Source organism: Triticum aestivum, chromosome 1D (genome assembly GCF_018294505.1).
Source record: "Triticum aestivum cultivar Chinese Spring chromosome 1D, IWGSC CS RefSeq v2.1, whole genome shotgun sequence".
Classification (NCBI taxonomy): Eukaryota; Viridiplantae; Streptophyta; class Magnoliopsida; order Poales; family Poaceae; genus Triticum; species Triticum aestivum.
In genome coordinates this window covers 311,285,243-311,304,219 of record NC_057796.1, presented here as the reverse complement: position 1 = coordinate 311,304,219, position 18,977 = coordinate 311,285,243, and the positions used below count along the sequence as shown (strand labels likewise).

Sequence of the window (18,977 nt, the reverse complement as noted above, 5' to 3'; positions counted from 1 at the left end):
AGATGCATGCTAAGGAGGAAAACAATAACTTGTTTGATTGTTTTCCATTCTGAACCATAAATACACTTGTTCAGTGCAAACATATGTACTGTAAGGCTTCCTTGGAGTGACATTAATCAGGACCATACATATACAGGCCGCTAGAAATAGAAGTTATTCAGTTCACCAATACATTAAAATCTACTATATACTGGAGTGAACAAGAAAACAAGAAAAGGTTTTCTAGTTAACAGGAAAAAAACTAATATGTAGGAAGTTAGTCACATGATGGACCCGCAATATTTGAAGTCCCAATGTACACGCAATGTAATAGCAAGTAGTACCATAATTCTCATCAGTCATACATTGAATTCTTTAAAGGCTGCAAATTCATTGAATTCATTAAAGGCTGCAGATAAAAATAGGTAGATTTATTTATTCTGTTTGATTTATGCTAGCGGTGATGTAGCAGGAAGGAAGGCAGGGAGCAATCACATATGCATGTATGTATGAAGCAAAACATGAAAAGAGCAACATCTAATTACCTTGATTGCCTTGTAGATGACACACAAGATGAAGAGCACTTGGACAGAAGCGATGGACACCGCAAACTGGCAGATCACAGAATAAAAACGAGCATAGGCTGCAGAACGCTATCATATTGGAAGAACACCCTTCAGAACATATTGCACAAGCTGTCCGCAACCAAAACAATTGTCACGGGATTGTAACTTACTAGTAAATCAACAACAAATAACTAATGATGATACATCTACTCTGCTCTTCAAGTGGCCATTGGAGATGACGTTGTCAAACCAATCCATCTATCAGTGAGCAAGTTCGGCCTGTACTAGTATATTACCAAAAAAGCATGGGACAAAATCTTGTTTGTTTGCCGGCAGCAAGGGGCAGGTTGCAGAATAAGAGGCTATATTCAGTTAACAAGCATTGAATTCAGTATCTTCAGTGTGTGCACTGCACCACCAACTGCAGCTGGCTGCAGAACATCTCAGTTCGTCAAGCAGGCATGGACGAAATCAATCCAAGCCGCCATCTACCTATTTGAAAGTCAGGTAACACTGGAGTGCTATCTAACACCATCAATTCCAAGCCGGCTAATACTACTAGCAAAATCAGGCCTGAACTCTTAACAAGTTAGAGACCACTCCAAAATCAGGCGAACTCTTATACCTCATAGAACGCTGACAGAACAACACAAGCATCAGATATGCTAACAGAAGAAATCACAGGTAAAACCACTCTAAAACCTTTCAGACCACCAGATCTGGCTATCGGAGCGGGTGAAAACCGCAGATCGAGGGTATACCATGTACTCGGTGGTGATGAAGGGGTCGTTGACGGCGACGAGCTTGACATCGTCGCTCTGGAGGGCGACCCTGGCGACGAGCCTCCCGATCCTTCCGAAACCTGAGCAAAAGCAGCCACTCGAGTCAAAACAGAGGCACACCAGCACCGATCGGTGAATCGAGAGTCGCGCGTTAAAGTGACAGAGAAACGCACTGTCACGACCGGTTTTTCAATAAAATATTTATTGAGAGACCAATCCCTTTTACGGACCAGTAGAGAAGAATTCCTTCTCACTGGTAGACAATATCTTGGTCACAGAAGAAAAATACCAGGAGTACTAAATATAATACAAGGTTGAGCGGGGACTGCTCAACAAATTATTACATGCACGCCGAAAAGACATAACGGCGGATAGGGTGGCATAACTACTAACTCATGATAACAACGGTGGTGAAAAAAAAACATCATAGCGGAGCGGGTGACATGACTCCTGCAAACTACAGCTCTTCGAGCGTCGGGGTGAAGCTCGAGGAGGTCTATAGCGGGTGGCGGAAGCGTATATAATACAAGTGACCAATATCCAGGATCGCACAGGACTGACTGGGATTCCTCTAGGCGTCGGACTCACTATCAAACTCTTCATCCAAGAGATCGCCTTCGTCAACATCTGGCCAAATCAACAAGCCAGGTGAGTACTATGAAAGTACTCGCAAGACAGTTCGGACATAGGATATAACAAATGTAAACATGAAGCATAAGAACAGAATAACAAGTGCGTTCAGACATAGAGACAATAATGCATGGGGAAATAACAGAGAAGTCGGGCGGTAGTCCTCCCGAAATCCCAAAATAAATACTGGGTGCCAAACGAGGGTCTGAATGACTCCTCGAGAGGAAACTGCAAGAATAATAATGCCACAGTCGGGCGTCGGGGCGACACCACATAATGGGCTTATAACAGAAAATGAAAGACAGTGCGTGCCACAGTCGGACGTCTGAGCGACATCACATAAAGGGCTTATATTGAAAGTAAGAGACAAACATGCCACAGTCGGACGTCTGAGCGACGTCACATAAAGGGCTTATATTGAAAGTAAGAGACAAACATGCCACAGTCGGACGTCTGAGCGACGTCACATAAAGGGCTTATATTCCTAACTTAGCAGCTCATGAATTTTAAATCATATCATGCGAATAATCAGACATGAGACGAACAACAGGGTTAGTCCATCCACAGGAATAACGTTCAGCCAAGATTTCTACCCTAACTCACTTACCGGAAAGAAGAATATACCACGAGGTTACGACATAGACATGGATACGCTGATCACGATACTTGACCTTGGATACGATGACTCGGAAGGATTTGGCTCTGCAGAGTTGTACTTTAACCACAGCCAACGGATTTCAGTAGTCACGGGGACTAGTTCCGTTTACGGTGCTTTGGAAGAAACACATCTAACCAGTACACACCCATTCAACAATCCGAAGCCAGGAATCACCCTCGGCAACGTTCAAGAAAAACCTTGAGACGGGGAGGCTACAACCTCGCGTAGCATGGGCTCAAATTTCTATACGCGCGCTCTAAGGGGTGCCCCCCTCTCGGTCCCAACCGGAAACACCCATGCCCCCTGACCGGATGACTGGCTTTAATCCAGGGCCATGGAACCATCATCCCGGCCTCTCTGTTTGGTGTGTACACGGAAAGAGGTTACCAACTTACTAAACCGCATTCTGGCAGAAAACAAGTGGTAGCACGGAAGGGGGAAGAACGATAACGTGACTCCGTCCACGTTAACGTCAGAAATTGTCGGATGACGCAAGGCTGGCATGTTACAATAGTACCACCTTGCTGCCCTTCATGTCACCACATGACTAGGCCATCTCTCATCGGAGATCACAGGTAACTTTGGAACACACGGGTAGTTGCCTCACAAGCAACGAGATACTCACCGATACTCATATGCCACGCACAACCTTTCACGCAAACATGCAAAACACCTATCATATCAAAGGTTCAAACATGCTTGCCTGGTTCGGAGAAGTCGGAGTCTAACTCGGCGAAGTTCGCAGCTCCGTCACCTTCTCCGGAACCTACGGTATAGCGAAAAGGCATACTAACGTGAAAACCAACGCGTGCATAAAAGTTGTTCCAAAAATTTTCCAAATAAATCCCATAAAAAACTAGACAAAATTATAAGATTGTCAGAAAAAGAATCACTCAAAAATCACTTTTTATCAAAAAGTTATAAGGGTTTCTGTCCAGGGGCTTATCTGTAATGAAACAGAGAAGTTCCAGGGACTTAACTGAGAAAACAGAAAACGGTTTGAATAGAAACGCGCCAGCCCACAGAGAAAACGTACTCTGCCCGAAGGCGCCAACAGAAAACGCTTCGGGGGTGAAATAAGAGAGGCTCACGTGGGGGGGTCCACATGTCAGGTTTGAAAAACCTCGCCGGCGCCCGAAGGCTGCGGAGGTCGCCGGCGTCGAACCACGGCGAGTCAGGGAGATCGGAGTGTACCAAGAGTATCAGCGTGTCCTTCCACGTCGGTGGGTGGTGGACTTGGGCGTCGGGGAGCACCGCGTCGATGGCGACACTTTCTCCGGCGGACGGCGGCTCGGGCGATGGTGGGGAACTCCGGTGGTGTGCTGCAAACTTCGAATTGAAGTGCGGGTCAGAAGGAGGGATGTACTAGAGAGCTACTAGCAAGAGATGGGAGGCAGAGGTGCACGCACGGGAGCGAATCGAGCTGGATCCCGTGGCGGGTCGCGGCGGCCGGAGTCGAGGAAGGAGACTCCCTCGGGGCTCTTCCAGTGGCTAGGCAGGGTCTTGGTGGAGTGCAGAGGTGGTGTGGGTACTAGCTGGAGCTCGGGGCCTCTATTTATAGGCGGCTCGAGGGGGTGGCCGTGAACGGGGTTGCTCCGGCGAGCAATTACGGCGAGGCAGTGGCTTGGCAGGGAGTTTAGGTGGCCAGGCAGCATCAGTGAGGTGTACTGGTGCCGTTCCCCCGCTAATCCCGGTCGGTCTTGGCGTAATGGCGCCGGTCCACGATGGGGTGGCCGCACGGGCACGACGGCGGCAGAGAGCGCGCTCCGCGCCCAGCGGTTCACGACGAGGGTGGCAGCGCGCACTGGGGAGTGGAAGACCACGCGGCGATCTCCGGTGGCTTGGGCGGCGCTGGGTGGCGCCGTCTGCGCTGCGCCTCTCTCTGGCGGCCGCAAAGCCGCCGCTGGCGTCGGTCACGGGGCGGCGCACCTCCTCCAGCTCGTCGCCGACGCTCGCAAGCATCCAGGCGCTCGTGCGGTGCAGAGGACAAGGGGGAGGGGACAGGAAACACGGCGACCCCCGGCACTGGCGAGATTGACAACAGACACTGAAGAAAACGACAATGATTCAGACACTGTTAACTGAATTTGACTGAACCTTATAGAAACAGTGTCCAGTAGGTGTTCGACGAAATGATTTGGTATGAAGAAAATTTTTCGTGGGGCTGGGACTTGGTGAGGTGACCTCACAATGCACCCAGGGGCTGCCTGATTTATCTCAGAATTTTTGGAGAGGGATTTGAATGAATTTCATCAAATTTGGCAAAACTGGTCCAAACTTGCAGCAAGTATAGTTTGAAAAATTTGAACTGAAGACCAGTGGATCTTCATGGATCTTGGTTGAGGGTTCAAAGGACTAGGAAGGGAAATTGGTTTGGGGGCAAAAATCAAAACATAAATGGTAGCTCCTTTGTAAATCTCCAAGGGCTAGAATAGAAGGCAGAATTTTTTTTGATAAGATTTAAATGGAAAATAAATATATGGGGAGGTTCAACTTGCTGGGTTTGATGCAAATCATGATCCAAAGATGAGGAAAGGTTTATGAGAGTGGATTTGCACTAAGGTCATGGCAAGAGAGATTTGTTGAAAGGGGCAAAGAATCATTCCAAAAGCCATAGGGCATTTTCAAAGGAATTTTCAAAAGGCATTTTTCCCAAGTGAAAAGCATTTTGGTTTGAGTCCAAATAAAAAGAAAGAACCTCCAAGACCAACATCAAGTCTTGGGTGAATCCAAACAAAACCCTCGCCAAAAAAATATTTTGAAAGGGAGGGTTCTTTTGAAGACAAATTTAAAACACCTCCCTCAAGTCAAATAATTTTTTTGAAAAGGCCAAATAAAATTTTGGGTGTCACACTCACCATTGATTCCGATCTTAATCTTGCCTGTGAAACAGCAAAACAGATCCCAGACCACGCAGAAAGAGCAAAAGAGCAAACTCGATCAGCAAAAAACAATCATCACTCAGATCAGGAGACGAAGCAGCAGTAATTCGACGAGCAATTTACCCATGGCGAGGGAGTGGAACTGCCGCTGCGACGCGAGGGAGTGGAAGGGAGGGGAAGAGAAGGTGGGGGCCGGTGGCGAGGTGAGGGAGACGGGGGCGGTTGGTGGCGGCGGTGCTGTGAATGGCACGGGGGGGTGGAAGGCGGGAGCGACGATTCTGGCCGGAGGCGAGGGATGAGTGGAGGGGAGGGGAGGGTGCAGACCGGTGGCGAGGGGAGAGGTGGGCGGCGGAAGGAAGGGGAGGACGGGGCAGCGGCGGAGGGATTTGGATCGGGGAGAGGAGTGGGGGCGGGGAGGGATCTGGATCGGCTAGGGTTCACGCGCGTGTGAGAGAGAGAGGCTGCACTGGGTTGGATCGACGGATGGATTGATGTATGTATGGATGGATGGATGTTTGCCACGTCATCGATCCATGCCACAACGGATTCCACTAATCAGAATTCAGCCTATGTTTCTCTTATAGTTTTTATCCTCTTATTTAGGGCAAACATTCAACATATTAACCACTTATAGTTTGTTAAAAAGAAATAATATTGTGCACATATGTGTATCTTGTGACGACAAACAATGTTGATCTCGGGAGTTTTCATTTTCATTCCACAAAATACCCGTTTTCCATTTTTCGAGTGCCCAAAAGGAGGTTTTTTTGTGAAGAACCTACCAAATAATTGTTGCAAAATTGGACCAAATCATTTTTCTAACATACTAGGCCATATTTAATGCACAATTGACCAAATGGTTGGGTGTAAAAAGTTTTGATCCACCTCTTGTGAAAAAGACAAATTTTCGCCGATTCAGTTGGCCGCGGGTCAAATTTGAACTGTACCTGCCTTATGGTTTGCTCTTTATTTTTCCAAAAATCATTTCTAGGTACATAAGTATCTATTTAATCAGAGAAACACCAAAAAAAATTCCAAGATTCAACCAGTATCTAGGAACGGTCATTCCCGCCGTTTTGACCGCATTTTGAAACGGGCATAAAAAATTCAAAAAAAATCAAATAATTGGGAAACCTTCGCATTGTGTCATTATATGTGGCCAAGTTCCCAGGAAAAATAATAAACTTGTAATACGACAATTATTTTTAAAAAGTGTTCTCAGAAACGAGCTATCACGTGTGGAGATCAATGGTTTTCAAGTCAAATGATCAATCTTATGGCCACATTCATGGCATAGTTTGTTCAAATGATCTCATATTGTGCACAAGGGTGCATATTGGATTGGCAAACAATATTGCCTAAGGAAGTTTTCATTTTCTTTGGATGAAAAAACCATTTTCCATTTTTCGAGTGCCCAAAAGGAGGTTTTTTTGTGAAGGACCTCCCAAATAATTGTTGCAAAATTGGACCAAATCAATTTTCTAAAATACTAGGACATATTTAATGCACAATTGACAAAATGGTTGGGTGTAAAAAGTTTTGATCCACCTCTCGTGAAAAAGACAAATTTCCGCCGATTCAGTTGGAAGCGGGTCAAATTTGAACTGTAGCTGCCTTGTAGTTTGCTCTTTATTTTTTCCAAAAATCATTTCTAGGTACATAAGTATCTATTTAATTAGAGAAACACCAAAAAAAATTCCAAGATTCAACCACTAGCTAGGAACGGTCATTCCCCCCGTTTTGACCGCATTTTGAAACGGGCATAAAAAATTAAAAAAAATCAAATAATTGGGAAACCTTCGCATTGTGTCATTATATGTGGCCAAGTTCCCAGGAAAAATAACAAACTTGTAATACGGCAATTATTTTAAAAAAGTGTTCTCAGAAACGAGCTATCACATGTGGAGATCAATGGCTTTCAAGCCAAATGATCAATCTTATGGCCACATTCATGGCATAGTTTGTTCAAATGATCTCATATTGTGCACAAGGGTGCATATTGGAATGGTAAACAATGTTGCCTAAGGAAGTTTTCTTTTTCTTTGGACGAAAAAACCATTTTCCATTTTTCGAGTGCCCAAAAGGAGGTTTTTTTGTGAAGGACCTCCCAAATAATTGTTGCAAAATTGGACCAAATAAATTTTCTAAAATACTAGGACATATTTAATGCACAATTGACAAAATGGTTGGGTGTAAAATTTTTTGATCCACCTCTCGTGAAAAAGACAAATTTCCGCCGATTCAACTAGAAGCGGGTCAAATTTGAACTGCAGCTGCCTCATAGTTTGCTATTTATTTTTTCCAAAAATAATTTCTAGTTACATAAGTACCGATTTAATCATAAATACATGGTTTGGTGGCAATACGTCGAGGTTTGGGCGGTGGTCGAGGGCCCCAACTCTAGAGCGCGTAAACTCGCATGCCCGCCGCGTGGTCACCGCGTGACCGTGGCGTTGCCATTTGTTCTGGGATGCCTAGGCATGTCTAGTGGGTTGGGCACTTACCAGGTAGGTGCTAGGAAGAAAATTACAACATAAGATTCTCACGAGGAGACCGATCGATGATCAAACATGAATTAGTAGCCAAGTGTTTGATTAGCGGTACGGGAAATGTACATGGCTAATGGGCGTGAGTTTTGGCTGAGGATGATCAGTTACTAAGAAGTCCGTCTTCACAAATTTTCAGCTCAAAAGGAGGAGCCTAGGTGGTACTTGCTTTGCAAAGTACCACACTGGACATAAATACGAATGTTGAAGCTGGGCTCAAAATAATGAATGGATTGAGCTGGCATTTGGTGGAGGATGGTTATTTGGGCATAGGAAAGCACCGTAGAAAATGGATACTATTTGGACATGCCAAAGTGGTACTTCCTTCACAAAGTGTTGTTCTAAACAAAATAGGAAAATGAATATTGTTGAATTATTTTTGAACTAGGCAAGGAAGGTTTTTTTACATATTTGACGAAGATATGACCCAAAGAATTTATGAGATTTTTTTGGGAATTTTGGGAATGACAGAAATATAGGTTGCTTCACAACCTGGGGCAAAAAATTGCCACATGGACATGACACATAGGCAAAACTGATGAGGTGGCGCCTAGTCATAGCAACCCACCACAATTTACAAGGTTATGACCATCTATATTGGTCGTGATCAGCTAGAAATAAGGCAGCGGACCAGTGCTATCTGCTTTATGACCATTTCGTGTAAGGAAATTACGACCTTTCTAACCAAAATGGTCGTTATAGTTTAGGGTTTGGAGCCCCCCGAACAGCTTTTGACCAATTGGTCTGAAATGGTCATAGATCTATGACCAATTCTTCTAGGGTCACTGACAGAAGGTCACTAGTTGACATATTTCTTGTAGTGATGCTGGGGCTAGTCCTATTTATAGAGGCCCTGGTCCTCTTCCCAAATATTAGGCGGGAAGGGATCCCACAACGGCCAATTTGAAGGGGGACAACTAGTACAAGTTATCCTAACAAAAGGTGGTCGTCGCCTGCCAAAGGCTCTGGTGGTGACGCCGTCATGGGCTCCACGGTGACCTCCGTCCTGACGTCCTGCTGGTCTTGGTCTCGTTGCACCGATATGGAAACCTTGGCCTGATGCCTCGGGACTCCTCACCTGCGCTTGCCCCTTTAGCACCAAAGAGGCAACTGGTACTCTACGCCTGCTGGCGCCCGCCTGGCCTTGATCATCATGGCTCACATCACGCGCACCTTGCGAGGTGCCCCTTGCGTATATATCTCCGCTCCTCGGGAGCCACCCTAGTGGGGCTGCCCCTGAGGAGGTCTTGGCATCGTCCGCCTCGCGAGGCTTGGCCCCTCGCGAGGGTCTTGAGCGGTTGTTGATGAAGATGGGCCGTACCAGGCCGTTGGTGGAGCCATGCCCTGGGCCGCAGGCAGGCAAGTCTGGGTACCCCCATTCCCAGGACGCCGACAGACCCGCCTCTTGCTCATCCCGCAACGGGGGCGACACATGCTGGCATGGTGCTTGTACTCGGGTCCGTCCCTGCAACACTGACAAATCTGAGAGATTGAGCTCTGGCTCGCGGCCTGCCCCGCGCACGTGACCTCACCAGATCCTCAGTGCCTTGCCTTCGTTCTCTTGCGGAAAGATCAATAGTAGGACAGCAAGCGCGGTTTTGCATCATACTCTCCTCTACGGACTAACCTGTAGGAAGCTCCGAAGCTTAACTACAGGCGGGTCTGACGGCCGTCCCCTTCTCACGCAAATCGCTTGCACGTTAAAGGGGGTGTCGGTGTCAAAACCGGCGGATCTCAGGTAGGGGGTCCCGAACTGTGCGTCTAAGGTCGATGGTAACAGGAGACGGGGGCCACAATGTTTACCCAGGTTCGGGCCCTCTCTATGGAGGTAATACCCTACTTCCTGCTTGATTGATCTTGATGAATATGAGTATTACAAGAGTTGATCTACCACGAGATCATAATGGCTAAAAAACCCTAGAAGTCTAGCCTGTATGACTGTATATGTTTCCGGACTAAGCCCTTCGGTTTATATAGACACCGGAGGGGACTAGGGTTGTACAAAGTCGGTTATAGAGAAAGGAATCTTCATATGCGGTCGCCAAGCTTGCCTTCCACGCCAAGGAGAGTCCTATCCGGACACGGGAGAAAGTCCTCGGTCTTGTATCTTCACAGCCCATTAGTCCGGCCCATGTCCAACAGGCCGGACGCCCGAGGACCCCTTAGTCCAAGACTCCCTCAGGGGGGCTCCCGAGCAACGCGCCTCAGGAGTTCCTACTGGCTCTCCAGCCCTCACCCCTGGCCTTGACCACGGCATCGCGACCTGGCATACCAGCGGCGGCTGAGCCTCGCTCGAGGGCTGGGACCCGAGGACGTAGAGCATCTAGATGAGCGAGGAAAAGGGATGGCCGGCGTGAGCCGTACCCAGAAGTGTCGCCACCAAGGCACGATCGGGCACCACGCAAGGGAACCGCTCGAGGGCCGGGACCCGAGGACGTAGAGCATCTAGATGAGCGAGGAAAAGGGATGGCCGGCGTGAGCCATACCCGGAAGTGTCGCCACCAAGGCACGATTGGGCACCACGGAAGGGAACCGCCGCAGGCTCAATAAGATAAGTCAATAAGATAATTTTACCCAAATACCGGGGGAACCGCCCGAGAACCCCTTAGTCCAGGACTCCCTCAGTAGCCCCTGAACCAGGCTTCAATGACGAGGTGTACGGCGTGCAGATTGTCTTCGGCATTGCAAGGCGGGTTCCCCTTTCCGAATACTCCAAGATAGTCTTCGGACGAACGTGTCCGGATCTGCAACACAAGTATCACAACCGTAGAGAATATAATATTTCACGAGTCCAATCCGCAGAGAACTTTTTGTAACGTGACATTACGCTTGCGCGGTCATTATTTTGAACCGTTTCTGTCCTGCCGTTCCACATTTCGAGGCAAGGTTTTTATTGGCACGTCTTGTCGAGGCAGAGATCGTGTTCCCTTATCGCGGGACTCTCAGGCCGACCCACCCGAATCTCTTGGTGGCCGAGCGTGGGTAACCCAACTGTTCCATTGGAAAAATCCCTTAGGAATAGGTAGGTTTTCAGGCTTAGGAGGAGGCGCTCGATACCCGTTGCCTTTATAAAGGAGCCAAGGGCCATCTTTATATACGCCAAACTTCTCCTCAGCCCCCAACCTCGAGTTCTAGCACCCAAGGTTAGACTCCATTACTTTAAGCTTCCCAGTCATGTCGGACCCCGCCCGCAGGGCCGATGGGTGGCTTCCTCTGTTACAGAGGAGGACATTGCAAAGCTTCGAGCAGCCAGATACCTGACCGCGGAGATCCCCCACAGGCTTCCTACTCAAGGATAGGTTATTCCGACTCCCAGATTCGGCGAGAGGGTCGTATTCATCTCTCACTTCCTCCGTGGGTTAGGGTTTGCTCTCAACCCCTTCGTCCGGGGGCTCATGTTTTATTACGGACTAGATTTTCATGATCTAGCCCCAGATTCTTTCCTTCACGTTTCGGCGTTCATCATTACGTGTGAGGCCTTTCTCTGAATTCCCCCACACTTCGGCTTATGGCTCAAGACCTTTAGTGTTAGGCCGAAGGTGGTCGACGGGAAACAGGCGGAGTGCGGCGGCGCCATAGTGAGCAAGCTTACCAATGCTCTTTGGCCAAAAGGTTCTTTCACCGAAACTTCCAACCATTGGTAGCAGGAGTGGTTTTACATCACAGAACCCCGTGGTACCAAGTGGGCATGCAGCTATACCTGCGTTCCGTTCGGGCCCTCCGCTACAGCTTACATCATGGATTAATAAGGGGCTGGACTGGGGATCAGTTGATGAAGTACAGACTCTGCAAAGCCGCATCCGAACCCTCCTTGAGAAGGACATCGATCTTATCAACGTGATTCAAGTAATGCTAGTCCGCCGAACGCTGCCATGCCAGCGTAGGCCTCTCCGCATGTGGGAGTTTAATCCAGAAGGACCATGAACCCTCCACCACTTCTTCATCACTATGCACAAAGGGATGTGGAAGTTGTTTTTCGGAAAACGAAAACAGTGGCCGGACACCACTGAGGACATCGGCCTCGACTGCAATCATCCGGATACCTCAGTAAGCGCTCAACTCCCGAACACTTTGTAGTTATGTATGCCGCAATGCAATACTGAGTAAAACTTATCGTTTTCCAGGGCTGGATAAATAAAGCGGAAGGAATCAGGTGTTTGGCCCCCCTCCCCGAAGACTCGGCGGATCCCGTATTAACAAGGATGCTGGCCCCGACACCATATCAGACGCCTATGAAGGAGGACAAGGTGGAAAGCAGGAAGGCCAAGGGTGGCCCCCATCCCGAAGATATATCGAACATTGTGTCCGGGGGAATCAAAATTCCATCGTACGAAGACAAGGGAGAAGTCAACATCTCTTCTCCCCATGGTAAGAAAAGGGCCGCCTCCGAAGATTGGGAGGAAAAGGCTCCTAAGCGAGGCAAGAGGCCCCTGTCGGGCGGCTCGGGCTTGGAGGACGACGTCATCGCACAGTCCCACAGTGGGGCCAAGCCTTTAGCCGAATCGTGAGTGAACAAGGGTATTTTAAACATATCCCGTTCCCTTCCTGTGATCGAGGTAACATCTAGAATATATGTTTTTTGCAGCTCAGCACACAATCTTCAACAATCCTCTTCCTCGGGGGACCTTCTCCCAGAGATGATGGAGAGCGAGACGCCTCCACCGGTCTCCTCGCCCAATAGGGCAGACGACTTTGAGGTGTCGTCGCGGAGGGTCTCTCCTGATCAACAAATCGTGCGAGGGGTGGTGAAGACACAACCCGAAGGTAATACTTCGGTAGCCCAGAGCCCGGGGGCCAATGATAAAGGCCCCGGACTGTCCGGCTTACAGCCGGAGACGACTCTAGGGACGAATAAACGAATCCCTTCAAAGGGAGGCCGTACTCCTACCGCAGCTTCTGGAGGTCCAGAAGCGCCGGATATATTGACAAACATGCTGCGACTGGCGTCCGTCTCAGGGGAGCATCGTACCTAGATGGGTACGGTGGTTGAAAAGATTCTGTCCGTGAAAAGCAGACTAAATGAGGCCTGCACGAGCCTGCTAAGAGGCTTCGAGGTTTGTGCTGTAGAATTTCTGATTGTGTTTTATTCACAAACTGCACCTATGTATAGGTAGTACCCCCTGAGACTCGGATTGGCTTCCCGAGGGAGGCGATCAGAGGATCAAAAAGATATGTCCTGGAAATAATACGATAAATTGAAACGTAGGCTGTCACTTCCCTAGCGTCCGCCCGGACTACAGAAGTTGCCGATCTGGAGCGGAAGGTTGATGTGGTGGAAGATGACCTTACGCTTATCAACAGGCGTCTTGACGAGTCGCAAGGTATGTGTTTGGGGCAGTCCTTACAAGCACATGCTTCGTAATATAAGCATAATGCGAAATATTGTATACTGAAATATGCATGACTGCAGATGGTGCCGCCGTGGTCGGGATCCTTCGGGCTGAGCTGGCCCGTGCCAAAGAGCAGGCCCGTGTTAATAATGCGGCTGCCGAGAAGGCCTCTGCCGAGTTAAAGGTCGGGCAGGCTGCTCGGCGCCAATGCGAGGAGAGAATATCCACGATGACGCTTGAGCTAAAGGATGCCACTAGCCACTGTGAAATCCTCGAGAAGGATAATAAAGCCAAAACGGCTGGTCTTGATAAGGCCTTACGAGAGGCAAAAGAGGCGCGGTCCGAATCTAGAGCGGCCTGGGAGGAGATCCGGCAGGCTGGGGAGATCGCGACTGGTAAGCCCTTTTTATTGCAAACTAAGTTCGGTGATCCAAATTATGCTCCACTTAATCAGGTGTGGAGTTCTCCAGACGCGTTATTGAACCTGCCGAAGAGTGCTTCCGAGGCGGCGCAGTTTTACCAAGCGCAAGAAGGGTATGCAATAGAGAAAACTTTTCTAGTCGCAATTCGATGCGTCAAAATGCCCACTGTTGCTGAACGAACAGATGACCCAATGGGCCGAGCTCCATAGACTATCCGGCTCTGCCATGAAGGACGTCATGACCGGGCTATGGCCGAACGAGCCAATTCCGGATAGTTATTTTGGTTTGGTGCGGCGACTTGCTGATGCGGTGCCGCGTATCGACGTCGTTAAGCGGTCGGCGTGCATTGAAGGTGCACAGATGGCTTTTGCCCGTGTCAAGACATACTGGGCGAAGATGAAGGCCACATATGTTGCCGAGAAGGGTCCACGCAAGGGCAAGGACCATCACGTACCAGAGCATTATTTCGAGGATATTTTGGACGGTGCCCGCTTGATAGTGGGTCAATGCTCGAAAAATATGATATTCGAGTGAAATGTATGGAAATTTTGTAAAAGACAATATTTGCAATAAGGATATTTTTTGTAGTTTTGTCTAAAAATTTTGTTCCTCCTGTGCGGCCGTTTTTATATTATTCTGAAAGTTTTCCAGTCGTCGGCTTCAGCCCCCTGGTATAAAGTACGGGGGTGTTCGGAAAAGCATTTGAGCACTCTTAACCCAACGTCTTGGTCCATTAAGGAGGTGTCAATGCGGCGAACTAGGCAATCAGACTATAGGGCGTTAACACTTTCACTTAGCCATAGGAGTTTTATGGGGGGGACTACGATATAGCCCCTAGTATGTATACGGCTTATTCCGATATGGTGCGTTACATGTATGACCTGAAGAAAAAGGTCCTTCGTATAACACGGAGGGAATCGCGAAAGATTATGATAAGTCATCGAGTGGTTGACCAGCTCTCGCCGCATCATGACAGTCAGTTTTCGGCTTTCTCTACTGAGGTTCTTGACCAGATGAACCGGAAGCACAATCGTAGTAGTTCTCCCTTTACTACCCTAGCCGATAGAGCGGAACATAAGGTAGCAAGCACAGGAGCCGGGCAACCCAACTATTGACCCAAGACATGATTCGGAGCTGATGCATATAAGGCCAAACTCGCGACGCCGAAGTATGCTATAAAGCTGTTCGGACTTGTCGGCAACTCATTTGTTCCCATACCGAGCCCCTGGCAAGTTACGCCGAGGTATATGTGTGAAACAACCACAGGAGCCGAATTCAGTTTTTTTTTAAAAAACGAATGTTGGGTGCGGATTATGTTTACTGGGACCTGAGTGATGTGCCAATATCTATATTATAGATAACAAAGCCGCAACCCCAGCTATTTGACATGCCCAGGGTCGAAGGCGGAGGAAAAAGACACATTACAGGCTCGAAATAAAGAGTGCGGTCTACAAAAAGTTATTTTGGACCTCCTGTCGCACGTCTGCGCCGCCTGTCCTCGGTGAGGGGATTCCTTGATGGAAATAGCCCTTAGGTGAGTGTATGAATCCGAACTCCTATGGAGTCCATTGAGATGATTAGCCTCTGCGTCACCTGTGGTAAAGGATAATGAAAAATAAAGGTTAATTAAAAAAAAGAAAAAAAGGTTATGGGAGTGCTTGCAGGCTCATCCGTATTGTGCTTCCGCCGATGCCTAGGGTATCTTGAGTGCATAGTTATGTATGCGCGATACAGGTTTCACAGGTATATGAAGTGGGCGGCGGAAGCCGAACTGCTACGTCCGCTCCGGGATTGGTCGGTCCTGTTGAATGGAGACCGGTGGCTTAATGGCCAGCAATGTGTGCGATTTAATAAGACAGCGTTCTACTTCGGCTAAGATCACCGTAGTATGATCTTCAGTCCGGGGGGAGTGCTTCTCCTGCTCCCTTGTAGCGTTGCGTGTCACGTATAACATGTTCACTATTCTTACTTCGGGGGGAAATTGCTTCTGACCCCCGGTATTTGGTTGGTGAGTCTCTTCGTCGTCGCTATCATCGGGAGGCCTCCTCCCCTTGTGTTCGTCGTTGAGCTTGCCGGCCTGCTTGAAGACCCAACAACTTCTGTTGGTATGATTAGCCGGCTTATCGGGGCGGCCATGAATCTGGCAGGGCCGGTCCAATATCTTGTCTAAATTTGATGGCCCGTCTCTGTTTGCCTTGAATGGCTTTTTCCGTTGACCGGGTTTGGGACCGCTGAATCCGGCGTTGACCGATGTGTCGTGCGCTATGTCGTTATCCTTGCGATGTTCGTGCTTGATGCGCCATGGCTTGCCGTTGCCGTCTCGGACTTCGGAAGTGCCCGGATCGCTGGTGTTGTTGCTTCTATGAGTGAGCCAGCTGTCTTCTCCCGCGCAAAAGCGGGTCATCAGAGCTTTAAGGGATGACATGGATTTTGGTTTTTCTTGACCGAGGTGGGGGGCAAGCCACTCGTCTCGGACACTATGTTTGAAGGCTGCTAGGGCTTCCGCGTCCGGACAGTCGATGACTTGGTTCTTTTTAACTAAGAACCTAGTCCAGAGCTTCCTGGCTGACTCTCCGGGCAGCTGGACAATGTGACTTAAGTCATCGGCATCTGGTGGCCGGACATACGTACCTTGGAAGTTCTCGCGGAAGGCGTTTTCCAAGTCCTCCCAGCTGCCAATAGAGTTTTACGGCAGACTGTTTAACCAGTACCGAGCTGGTCCTTTGAGTCTTAATGGCAGGTATTTGATGGCGTGAAGGTCATCTCCACGGGCCATGTGGATACGGAGGAGGAAATCCTCGATCCATACCGCGGGATCAGCTGTTCCGTCGTATGATTCAATATTCATGGGTTTAAACCCATCTGGGAATTCGTGCTCCATTACCTCGTATGTGAAGCAAAGAGGATGTGCGGCGCCTCTATATTGGGCCACACTGCGACGTAGCTCCGATGGAGTCCGTCTGCGGTTTTCGGCCCGGGCATGACTAGGCTTGTCGCGACCGAGTAGATAGTCATCGACGTGCGTCGGGGCACGTCCTTGTGATCCGTAGATCGATCTAGTATGTCTTGTTCTGCTGTCCAGGCGCTGCCGGAGGTCATATATATAACCCTGAGCTATTTTATCTTTGCCTTTACGGTGACGTGGGGCGGATTGGTGTTCGGCTTGAATTACCGTTCTGTCGTGACCGCGTTGTGGTCGATTAGCCGCATTGTGTGATGATGGTATGGACACCAGCACCTCATCACCAAACTGAGGTAGCAATTTGCGCTTCGGATAGTTATTAGCTGGGCCACTAAGGCCGTATTCCTCGGCGGCTAGGACTTCGGTCCATCTATCATTGAGCAGATCTTGGTCAGCTTGAAGCTGCTGTTGCTTCTTTTTCAGGCTCCTTGCAGTGGCTATTAGCCGGTGTTTAAAGCGCTCATGTTCGAGGGGTTCCTCAGGCACGATGAAATCCTCGTTGCCGAGGCTCTCTTCATCCTCGGAGAGCGGAAGATAGTTACTGTCCTCCGAGTCTTCGTGTATGGCCTGTTCCTCAGGGCAAACGTGCCCGTCTTCCCGGTCGTCCTGTTCGGCCGTTTGTTCATCGGGATATTCTCTGTCTTCGGCACCATCTGGAGTGTGATCGTCTCCTGTGCCGGTGTTGCTGTCCTTGCTGTGGCGGGATTTAGAGCGGCGCCGCTGACGCCGGCGCTTTGGTTGTGTCTTGGGAGGCTCGTCCTCGATTGGCTTTTCCTTCTCCTCGCCGCTATTCTCTTTGGGTGTATCCACCATGTATACGTCGTATGACGGAGTGGCCGTCCAGCATCCGGTAAACGGCGGGTTTTGGCCATGCTCCTCATCTGCATCGTCGTCCATACTGTCGATGTCTTCGGAGCCGTAATCGAGCGTGTCGGTTAAATCCTCGACAGTGGCTATGTAGTGGGTGGCGGGTGGGAGGCGAAATTCCCCGCCGTCAGCCTCCAGTTCGAACCAGATATAGTTCGGCTGTGAGTTCCCCGCTAAGGACAAATTTCTTAATGAGTTTAACACATCGCTTAAAGGCGAGTGCCGGAAGATGTCTACAACGCTGAATTCGAAGATCGATAACTGATCAAGCTCAGCGTCCGCGGACGCACATGTTCGTAACTTATAGCCGGAGACGAGTCCGGAGTTCCGGTGACACAGATATCACATGAGGTTAAGTCTGTGTGCGGCTCCAGCGCCGCGGAATCTGTGGCCTCCGTGGTGGGGTTGAGCTTCCCGTCCTCGGATGGCGCGGTCTGCTCTGGATCTAAGGTTGGAGCGGTTATAGGTGCAATTTCCTGAGTATGGTTTGATGACAGATTTAAGTCATGTTCATCGTAGGGATAGGGAGCGGCTGCCGTGGTCTCGAATCCGTCGAAGATCAAGTCTCCGCGGATGTCCGCGACATAGTTCAAGCTCCCAAATCTAACCTGATGGCCAGGGGCGTAGCTGTTGATCTGCTCCAGATGGCCAAGCGAGTTGTCCCGCAGTGCGAAGCCGCCGAACACGAAGATCTGTCCGGGGAGGAAGGTTTCCCCTTGGACATCATCGTTGTGGACGATTGAAGGAGCCATCGAACCTTTTGGGGACGGCACAGTGGAACTCTCAATGAAAGCACCAATGTCGGTGTCAAAACCGGCGGATCTCAGGTAGGGGGTCCCGAACTGTGCGTCTAAGGTCGATGGTAACAGGAGACGGGGGACACCATGTTTACCCAGGTTCGGGCCCTCTCTATGGAGGTAATACCCTACTTCCTGCTTGATTGATCTTGCTGAATATGAGTATTACAAGAGTTGATCTACCACGAGATCGTAATGGCTAAAAAACCCTAGAAGTCTAGCCTGTATGACTGTATATGTTTTCGGCCTAAGCCCTTCGGTTTATATAGACACTTGAGGGGACTAGGGTTGTACAAAGTCGGTTACAGAGAAAGGAGTCTTCATATGCGGTCGCCAAGCTTGCCTTCCATGCCAAGGAGAGTCCTATCCGGACACGGGAGAAAGTCTTCGGTCTTGTATCTTCACAGCCCATTAGTCCGGCCCATGTCCAACAGGCCGGACGCCTGAGGACCCCTTAGTCCAAGACTCCCTCAGGGGGGCTCCTGAGCATCGCGCCTCAGGAGCTCCTACTGGCTCTCCAGCCCGCACCCCCTGGCCTTGACCATGGCATCGCGAC

At 49.2% G+C, this 18,977-nt stretch overlaps 1 long non-coding RNA gene across 1 annotated transcript; it reads right to left on the bottom strand.

Annotated features, from left to right (window-relative positions):
• Positions 1 to 1,296: 1,296 nt before the first annotated feature.
• LOC123169033 (uncharacterized) lies at positions 1,297 to 5,657 on the bottom strand. Its single transcript, XR_006484617.1, has 3 exons — positions 5,621 to 5,657; positions 5,474 to 5,497; positions 1,297 to 1,407 (listed from the first exon to the last, which is right to left on the bottom strand). It is a non-coding gene; the product is annotated as an uncharacterized lncRNA (long non-coding RNA).
• Positions 5,658 to 18,977: the final 13,320 nt, after the last annotated feature.